Genomic DNA, 11,094 nt, shown 5'->3' on the forward strand with positions numbered 1-11,094 from the left:
AAAGCTTTTAAGTACCTCTATATTTCGATTTAAAGCTTTCGTGACTGCAGGGATTCATCTTCTTGGTTCTGTCGGTAAAGTCACGAAGAAGGGAAATAATAAAAATGAAACATAATAAAATGCAATTCTCACAGTGAGAATTGCATTTTATTATGTTTTATTTTCTATAGCTTCTGCAAATTCACAATCAATGTGCAATTCAGAATGGTATAATAATAATTATTACAAAAATTATCTGTTAAAAGTGCCAGTTTTCCATGAACGTTTCCTGTAAGCACGAAATTTTAACGAAAATGTAACTGAGAATGTTATTTATTATTCTTATTAGTTCAATAATAAACCTTTAGAATTATTATTTTCCCTGCACAGTGCTTACTGCAAGTCTGAACTAACACGTATTTCACAATGTTATTTATTATTCCTATAAGAAGGCATTCAAGGGCCTCTCTTATATTCATGTTTGCTCAACTAACATGCAATTTTCAATCAATTTTAATAACCACCACCAACACCGTCATCACCACGACCACCGCCACCATCATCATCAACACCACCAATTGTTAATGAGCATCGATCTGCCTGCACTCCTTGGATTGTTTGGTAGACTCCAGCTACTCGTGCGTTTCTATCTCATTTACAATCCTGTTTGTTTTCCCAAGGCCTCCATGACACTGCCTTTCCTGCCGCTTCTAGAATTCCCATTCTACGAAATGAAATAAATTTGTGAAACGCGTTCAACGTTGTTGCGCAATGCATCTATTGTTTAATCCTCTTAAGTTATGTTGTTGCACGGCTCAGTCGCTGTTATTTAATTAATATGTCACTTTGACATATGTTCCAAGCGCTTCAGATTTTCACGAGTAAAGCTTTTTGGTTTAGTTGTGCGCGAGTCGAAACACGAGTGCAGGATTAATTCCACCGCTGCATTGTTGTTTCACAGTTGTGCTGTGTTTTCAAGTTGTGTTGCTATGTTTTGGTTCTGGTTGTATTGTGAATAGCGTTCAGCTCTTAAGGTCCTGGAACCGATTAATTTCCTTCAAACGAATCGGTTCCTTAATCTGATTCAGTTCCCTAAGAATCTTCCAGCACGTGGAGCGAAGCATCGGACGTCGTGCCGAACAACAAGGCACGGCACGAGCCGAAAACCACATCGGAGTTTGACACCAACGCTTACGCGTGAAGGTTTCCACGTGCATCAGAATGAAAGGCTCCGCTGTGGGCGGTGAAAGTTTTCTGGTGGGCCATCCTCACTTTTAATTTTGCAGCGGTGGCCAGTGGCAGTTGTTTTCTCAGAGACGGCGTTTCTTGCGATCGTGAACATGCGCTTACGTTAAGAGCGCTGGGAACAGCAAAAACCTGCAATTGAACCTCATGGCGGGACCCCGGGGTCCCGAATAAACGGAAGTCACAATCGTAATGAATTTCTTGTTGACGACTCCGTCCCAACGCGCATATAAACGCCGCGACCCACCTGGCGCAGATAAATCATTCTGTTGTAATGTCCAAGCGTAGCGAGGACGAATGCGCTGAAGTGCTGAACAAGCGAATGCACTCCATGCTCCAAAGCTGTTCAAACTGCCTACACGACTCACGTCTTTTATTTGTCAACGGTATGCATAAGACGGTGAAACTGCTTTCTTATCTTCATTATTATTTGTGACCTACCAATGTCTGCAGCCACGATCGATCGATGACAATCCTAATACCTGCAGATATTTAACAGATGAGATGCGTTGCACCGTTAATTCCTCCTGTTTGATAATACTTCTCTTGTCCATATGCATCTGTGCAGATAGTTTTTTTTGCGGTTAAGCCATAGTCCCCACATACCGCTCGTATCAATGCAGATAAGTGGAGCGGCGACCCACTATGTAGAGTAACATTGGTATTAACGCTTGTTACAATATGAACAGCGCATTGAAAACGCCTACTATTTTATGTATTGTTTACAAAGTGTGCTCACAAATCCACACTGAGAAACACGATTATTGACAGGGGTGTAAATTATTTTTTCGATAGTGCATTTAAATAGAGTTACTGCAGGTAAGTAGTTTTCAGTTTTAAAGGCATAGTTTAACAAGACAACACTTGCCACCGTCCTTCAAACCCATTGGTGAAAAAGTTTTTGTTTACATTATAATATAATGTTTATGCGAGAGCCGAGGGCTTGTGGAACCCCGGGGTCCCGCCATAAGGTTCAATTAGCAGGATCGCTTGAAACATTAAAAAGTTGGGTATAAATCCTCCCCATGTGTCCTCTGTGCTTAGCGGCCTACGCTATGTTGATGTAAAACAACGGCTAAAGCGCGTTCGGGAAGAATGTTGGAGCGAAAACGCTTCATGCGCACGCGTGCTTCTGTACTGGAAACGTTCAGTCGTCGTTCGGCCGTCTCCCTTTCTGGCTCTTTTCGCCGTCATTGACGCCGATGGCCGTACCGCTCAACTTTGTTAAGGACATTTCTCAAAGGTTCGTCCCAATAAATTGTAAAAAAAAAACACCCAGAAGCCTTTATCTGGCGTAAAACGCAATAAAACAACACCAAACAAACGAAACAAAAAACCCCAGCACGGATCATTGCCCGTCGATGTATGTCGCTGCTTCTATTAGGACCCGTCGCGAGCTGGAATTATAACCGTCGCTTTTCTCCGAGCTTAGACTACCTTGAAATTAAACCGTGTGGAAATACTACTAATAAAAAAAGCACACAACCCTCGTGTTCCTCTGGCAATTTTAAGTCCTCGTTTGGCACCATTGCCATGGAGAGGAGCGAGACGCTGGCTAGGAATGTGTACATGTGTGTGTGTGTGCGGGAGGATTTTTTTTCTTCAAATAAGTACCGGGACTTGCGGAATAAATCTCCCAGCGAGTGGCCCTCGCCGTGTCAGCGAATTGGCTCGCGAGCCAGGAGGAGGCACCGGGCCCCCATTGTGTTGCATTTCGGCATCGCGGAGTTTCCGCGGCGACTCGCACCACGAATTCGCCACCGACTGTGAAGCTCACTTTGCTGCTGCTGCTATAGATTCACAAGGCAAAGGCAAAGGTCCCCCCCATCGCCCGTGTAGCCTACTCAGGACTGTTAGGGCAAGTGCTTTTTAGCGAGCACCTGTGAATGTTGGCGCACGACGGGGTGTGGGTGGCCAGCAACCACGCCCAGCCGCCTTTGTCTCACCGGTGGCGATGTTTTTACACACCGCACTCGGTACTCATTTGAGGCCGAGTCGACCTAGGGGAGGCCCAGGACGGGTTCAAATGATCGTTATTGGTGTTGGCCGTGAGCGGGAATCGAACCCGGGTCGTCGGGGATCGTAGCGGAACGCGCTAACCAATGTGCCACCGCTCCCCACGTACATGCCGTATAGACACGCATGCACAGCATGTGTACAAGGCAAAAGCGCAGCCCTGCTATTGCTTGCTCACGCCACTGCTGGCAGAAGAGCCTCCACAAGAGGGAGCTCTAGAGATGCTCCAGAGGGTATGTTGGCCTACTCTTCCATGTTGGCCAGATGTCTTAGAAGTGATGACGGTCCTCACACTTTACTCCACCGCACGCGATCTGCTGATTGACTAACTGGTGTTGCGATTTAGACTTCCGGATACGCATTCGGAGGGATTTAAGAAACTTGCATCGCGGTTTCAACTGCCTCACCTGGAGATCGAGTTGAGCCAACGGCCACTGGATTGCGAGTCCGATATGGTGACCATCACACCACGGCAGCATACGCATTCATTGTAAGTCCTTTACATAGCAATCACAACTCGGAGGTTTATGATTTATTTCTGTATGCAGTGTTACACTTTTGGTGAATTAATTCATAACCTAATTTTCAATGTCGTTAAGTTCCAATTAGTATTTGCTCTGTATAGATTTCTGCTGGCATGGTTGGTATAATTGGTGGTTAAGTAACCCCCCCCTCCCCCCACTAAAGTTGGATTTCTTTTCAGCGCTTCTTAAATTGCTGACGCTGGGAGATTAAATCGAACCGCCAACTCCTGGTTTTCACGTACGGTGTGCAAACCATTAAATCAATAAGTTTCAAACAACTCAGGAATGTCTATAAAACAAACGCGCACACACGACTTGTGCAAACACAAAAAAAACCAATTAGCATTTTCTATCTAAGCTAAGCATTGCTTCCACTCCTGTTGTGTTGAGGGTGAGTAGGACTCTGACCAGTTCGTGGATTCGGCAGACTTCTAGGATCGGTTTAACACGACTGCTTTCGCGACCAATATTATTCACTAGCAGGAAGTACCCGGCTTCGCTCGGTGGAAAATATATTTCAAAACGTGTCTCTTAAAAAACATCTTATATATAAAAGTCTCCGCGCGCTCGCGCTTGCGCAGGATTTGGCTCTCGGACGGTGGCCTTGACGTAGAAAAAAAAATTGCCAGGCGGCATGCCCTAAGCCCCGCGGTGGGAATAGGCTATTCCGTTTTCCCATCCGTAAACGTTAAACTAGTTGAATTAACACATTTGCGCCGTTTCTATTATTCATTATTTACTTATTGCGCGCCGTCAACCATACCAACTCACGCCAGAGGTCGAAACCGGGTACCCGATACCCGTACCCTACCCGATACCCGGCTACCAGTACCCGGTCGGGTACGGGTACCCGTTTGCGACCCTGGTGCGGCCGGGTACAGGTAGGCCGTGAGTCACTGGTGAGGAACCGTTTGTCACTCATTTCCCAACATCTTGTCTCTTCTCACAATTCAAGTTCCTAGAATCAACCCATTCACGCCTGCAACATGGCTTCATCCTAGAGGTCGCAATTAGGTACCCGATACCCGTACCCTACCCGTACCCGGTCGGGTACGGGTAGGGTACGGGTACGGCCGGGTACGGGTACCCGTTTGCGACCCTGGTGTAGCCGGGTACGGGTAAGGAATCAAAACCCGTTTGCGACCTCTGACTCACGCCAATTGCGTGGGGGGCAGACCCTACTAAGTGCTGCGCGTTACCTCCAGCTCACGGGGGACATTTCCTTTTACGAGTTTTACAGTCAATACATACAAACATAACGCTGCGGATATTTATTCACAGTGTCATGTCCTCTTGCCCCCCCCCCCCAACACGCTGCGTCCAGTTTATACTGCAGACTCCGTAGATCATATTTTAGTGCTTGTGTAGGACTCTTACTGACGCAACAACTTTTGTCTTTCTTGTTCCTTTAATTTCGCATATAGTTCACATCTCCGACAGCATCGTTCAATGTTCCTCCATACTCTTCAATGTACAATTCTCCATCAGACCCACTCGATGTCCCTCCGTTCGCTCGCTCTGCTGCTTCTCTCTCTCCACCAAGGTCCGTTACTCCGCTGCTTCGCTACGCTATACTCGCTCCGTTCTTGCTACTCTGTCCGTACTCTCTATATCCACTGCTACCGTATACTGTATTCTCCTTGTCCACTGCTACCTTATACTATACACTCTTATCCACTGCTACCCTATACTATACACTCTTATACACTGCTACCTTATACTATACACTCTTGTCCACTGCTACCCTATACTATACGCTCTTGTCCCAGGCACCAACTCCAACGCTAACTCCAACTGCGACTCCAACACTAACAATGACTCCCGTATCTCCATACGCTCACTGCCTTTATCCCCGAACCAATCAGCCCCAATTAATTATGTCATCCCCCCCTTCGCTACTCGCCCGCAGATCCCCAGCCTCACGTGATCCTGTTATCGTAGCCACCCCGGCGCCAGTCATCAACCACTCACCCTCTCGACCAATCACCGGCCTGCGTCCTCAGTTACCCTTAACACCTGTGGCGTCTCTTAATGACTTCACCCCTTAATTGGCGCAACAATAACTGTATATCCTCAGTTGCCCCCACTGTCCGCTACACGCTCGCATCGCATGCCTCCATGTTAGTCAGTGTAACTCCATTTATTTGCGTGTCTGTAGGTCCATGTGTGCGTCTTAGTCCATGCGTGTGTTTTATTGACCTGCTCAAGGCCTATGATACCATCAGTAGGCCTGCCCTCTGGGTTGTTCTTCGTGCTTTCCGACTCCCTGACCCACTGCTCACCATCCTTAAGGACCTTCATGATGGTGAGCGGCACTACATCAAACTATGTGGCCGTGAGTCAGAGCCATTCCCTGTACACCTTGGGGTGCAACAGGGATGTCCTCTGGTTCCCACATTATTTTACATATATTTCGACCACGTAGTTCGTGAAGCCTTCAATGCCTGTACCAGAAGAATTCCCATCTCGTATAGTTACAATGGGAGGCTGATCGATGTCCGGGTGTGGTCAAGGGATGGCTCCCTATTGCTCAACCACGTTATGTATGCTGATGATCTGCTAATTGCTGCTCACTCGGAGGAGGAGTCCGAGGTGCTGCTGCTGAACCTGGAGCTTGCCACTAAGAGGTGGGACCTTACCATCAGCCCCACCAAAACTAAGCACCTGCCTGCCTATTTTGTACCATCGGACACTCCACCCCCACAACTCCAAATTGGTGATGGGGAAGTTGTGGAGACAGTGCAGAGTTTCCCATACCTGGGCAGTGTGCTAATGACCGGCTCCGGTTTAACAGCAGAGGTCTCACTCCAAATCAGTCGAGCCGCATTATCTTTTCATCGGTTGCGTAACGCTGTGTGGAAGCTACCTGGTCTATCACTCCGCAGGAAGCGTCAGGTCTTCTCGGCCACGGTCATTCCCTCCCTTCTCTACGCTTGCGAAACTTGGACCCCCCTCATGGAACATCTTCGCCGGTTAGAAACATTTAGGATGGCCTGCCTACGATCCATCCTGGGTTCAACCAGGCTGCATTGTGTGAGCTCACAAATCCTTGAAAGATGTGGACAAAATCCCATCGGTGACCTCCGGCAGGCAAGGCTGCGTTTCCTGAGTCATGTAGCCCGCATGGTCACCCACCGCATGCCTGAACAGCTTTTGTTCGGCCGGATCGAGGGGGCTAAACGGGCGCGGCACAGGCTGGAGAAGACATGGAGTAATGTGGTACAGGAGGACTTGGAGCTGAGTCCACTTGCGGATGACTTGTAACAGCCGTGTCACGATCGGCCTCTGTGGAGGAGGCTCCTGAAGGATGCTACTGGGCAGTTGGAGGCAGTCACCCTCCAACAACAACGGAGGGCGGAGGAGTGACGCTCACAACAACGAGCGGAGTGCCAGGTGGCTAAAGCACAGAAGGTTGCCACAGTAGGGGCCACAGGTGGTGCATCAGCCAGTCGTCTCAGTCAGTCGACCTGTGCCATCTGGGTTTGCCCCGTGACCTCCTGCCAGCGGGCGTTCGACACTTCACGTGGCCTCAAGGTGCACATAGCCTGACACAAGCGTTGTCGTGACGTCACCACCACTTAGTGGCGAATGGCGGTTTTTGTTCAATCTATGTATGTATGTGTGAGTCGATTTGTGTGTGTAACTCTACGTGTGTGTGTGAGTCCATTTGCGTGTGTAACTACATGTGTGTCTGCCTTTTTCGCCCGGGCAACGCCGGGTACTAACCGCTAGTAACAAATATGTACACAAATACTAAGCTGTTTTAAAAAGCCCGGCGTTCCGTTTGTCCATTTGTCCGTCAGCCAAATTATGAGAGCCTCACAGAAGGCCTGAATCAAAAAGTTATAGAAAGTGGGAGGCAGTGCAGTAAATCCACAGCATGTAGGATTTGCTGAAGTTGTAAACTAATCGGCGAGTTTTGTTTACGTGTCAAACATTACCGGCTGTGTCGGGTGGTGGAGGGGTTACGACACATACGCGATTTAACCCAAAATCATTTATTATGGAAACTTCTAGGATGTTGCTTGCAAGGTTTGCTCCATCCCACAGCCACATAGGGGGCTTGTTCTGATGCCCCATTGGTGGAGGTTGGCGAGGCATGGGGCGCGTGACCAGTCCTGAACCTGTTTCGATTTAAAGCTTTCGTGACTGCAGGGATTCATCTTTTTGGTTCTTTCGGTAAAGTCACGTAGAATGGAAATAATAAAATAATAAAAATAAAACATAATAAAATAATTCTCAGCAGCCGTCCTCAGGTGGAGAACAGGTCTGTCGACAGACCTGTTCTCCACCTGAGGACGGTTGCGTTGTGGCCGAAACGTCGTGAGAATTATTTTATTATGTTTTATTTTTATTATTTTATTATTTCCATTCTACGTGACTTTACCGAAAGAACCAAGAAGATGAATCCTGAACCTGTTGAGGGTGGACCACTCCTTGCTGGGGAAGTTGGAACCAGGGGGGCGGTTGTGTGGGGGTAGTAATGAGGTTCTTATTTGGCAGGTCCAGTGACTTCGATTATTGTGTCCAGGTGAGATTTGTGTTGAGGTCGTGAGTGGGCAGGGTCTTTACAAGCATTTGCTGAAGGAAGTCTAATGTGGCCGTCTATGTCCATTGGTCACCATCAAATATTAGTTTGAACAAATCTGACCAACTGACAGCAGCAGCAGTGATGCAGTGTGATGGACAGCTGTGGACTGTTTGCGTCCTCATTTAATTGCTGTAACTTCCATTTTTGCCACCGAGCTCATCCGCGGGTCATTCTCTGTAAATCTGCTTCAGGCTGAATGTTTTTTTTTATTTGCCCGCATCAACAAATACAGTCAGCACAGGATAGCCACCAATATTCACGGTGGCAAAGTCTGCCGCTGGAAACCATACATTGTAGAGTACCCACTGCCACACTATGAGGCCCATTAGCTGGGCTAACGCCAACAATAACCAGAATATGTATACTGCAGGAGGAATCCGATCTCTCCCAGTACTGCTGCGGGGTCCACTTTCTGCCCCGTCTCCTTCCCCCCCCCCACTTCTCTCTCCCCCCCTACTGCTGAGGCACACTATACATTACACTACACACTACACTATACACAATACACTACACTATACACTACACTAAACACTACACTATACACTATACACTACACTATACACTACACTACACACTACACTACACACTACACTATACACTACACTATACACTATACACTACACTATACACTACACTATACACTACACTATACACTACACTATACACTACACTATACACTACACTACACACTACACTATACACTACACTATACACTACACTATACACTACACTATACACTACTATACACTACACTATACACTACACTATACACTACACTATACACTACAATACACACTACACTATACACTACTATACACTACACTATACACTACACTATACACTACACACTACACTATACACTACACTATACACTACACTAGACACTACACTATACACTACTATACACTACACTATACACTACAGTACACACTACACTATACACTACACTATATACTACACTATACACTACACTATACACTACACACTACACTATACACTACTATACACTACACTATACACTACACTATTCACTACACACTACACTACACACTACACTATACACTACACTATACACTACACTATACACTACACTATACACTACTACACTACACTATACACTACACTATACACCAGAGGTGGGACAAAGTCATTGTTATGCAAGTCCAAGTCGAGTCGCAAGTCATCAAATTCATGACTCGAGTCTGACTCGAGTCCAAGTCACATGACTCGAGTCCACATCTCATAGGTGGGACAAAGTCATTGTTATGCAAGTCCAAGTCGAGTCGCAAGTCATCAAATTCATGACTCGAGTCTGACTCGAGTCCAAGTCACATGACTCGAGTCCACACCTCTGCTATACACTACACTATAAATTACTACACTACACTATACACTACACTATACACTACACTATACACTACACTATACACTACACTATACACTACACTATACACTACACTATACACTATAACCTCGTGCCACGGCAGATCTCTCGCCTACTTTAGCAGTTTTTTCTTGCCGTGGTTGTCCCACCTGATGACGTTTGCTTGTGTTGCGATCGAAACGTCGTGATCTATTTTATTTCTACCTCCGTTACTTTACCGAAAGAACCAAAGAGAATGGATTCCTGCGGTCACGAAAGCTTCAAATCTAGATTGCGCTTTAAAGCTCTTTTTTCTCAGATGTACAGTTGGGGGCCGGTCAGAATGTAACAACAACAAGCACTACACAAACACGATCAGAGTACAAAGTATCGGAACGGCCATGAGATCTGTGATCCATCAGAACACTCGTCATAACAGAATACTAGGCCAGGCTGGAACATTGTGTGTTTGAAACAACACACAGAGACACGCGTGAAACACACGGTGTTCTGGCCCTCACCCTTATTCTGTCTGTAACGATGGGGTTCCTCGTCATTTATAGATTTGATTGTCAGGGCAATGCAGAAATATCCATTGTTGTATGCTTTATATTTAACAGGTGACGTTTTTGGAAATCACTCCACCTCACAAATTATCATGTGTTTATGAAACTAAACAATTTATTTTATTTTACCAGGGAAGGCTGACTGAGCGAAACGGCTCTTTTTCAGAAGCGACCTGGTCACAATTGATAGCTCAACGAAGTGGCTTATCATGTGGAAATGTATAGCAGCCAAATACTCTAAACCGCATGATTCTAAATGTGGGGGGAAAACTCAGAGGACCCGGAGAAAAATCCACACGACCACGGGGAGAACATGCAAACTCCAAATATACAATAGGCGTCAGGATCGAGATCGAACCCACGACCTCCTTCATACCAGGCGAGGTAGTTAACATGTCGCCACCGTTGATCCCCATTAATCCCGACAACATTTATTTTGCAGTTACGAGGATTCTTGGAATCACATTATTGAGATTTAGCTGAAATGCCCGAGGTATAAAAGGACGCAAACCCTAATTATACAATGACCGTTGTAATGAGCACAAACGCTCGCTCGCTCGTTCTCGAGTCGTAGCTGCACAGGAGGTAAATTTGCGTGGCGTGGGCTTTGACAGCACGTTCTGAAATGATCCAAGATCAAGTACCTTTACTGATCCAAGACCATCAAGTAAGGTGCGTGGGTCACGCAGCGGGGTACATCATGGCCGCGGTCATAGACGCTGAAGTAGCGAGCGCTGTTGAGATCCTGAAAAAAAAAATCCACATCAAATCAAAGTTGAGCTTTTCACCGAGTTTGGCTTAATCCAGCAC

Source organism: Lampetra fluviatilis, chromosome 25 (genome assembly GCF_964198595.1).
Source record: "Lampetra fluviatilis chromosome 25, kcLamFluv1.1, whole genome shotgun sequence".
Lineage (NCBI taxonomy): Eukaryota > Metazoa > Chordata > Hyperoartia > Petromyzontiformes > Petromyzontidae > Lampetra > Lampetra fluviatilis.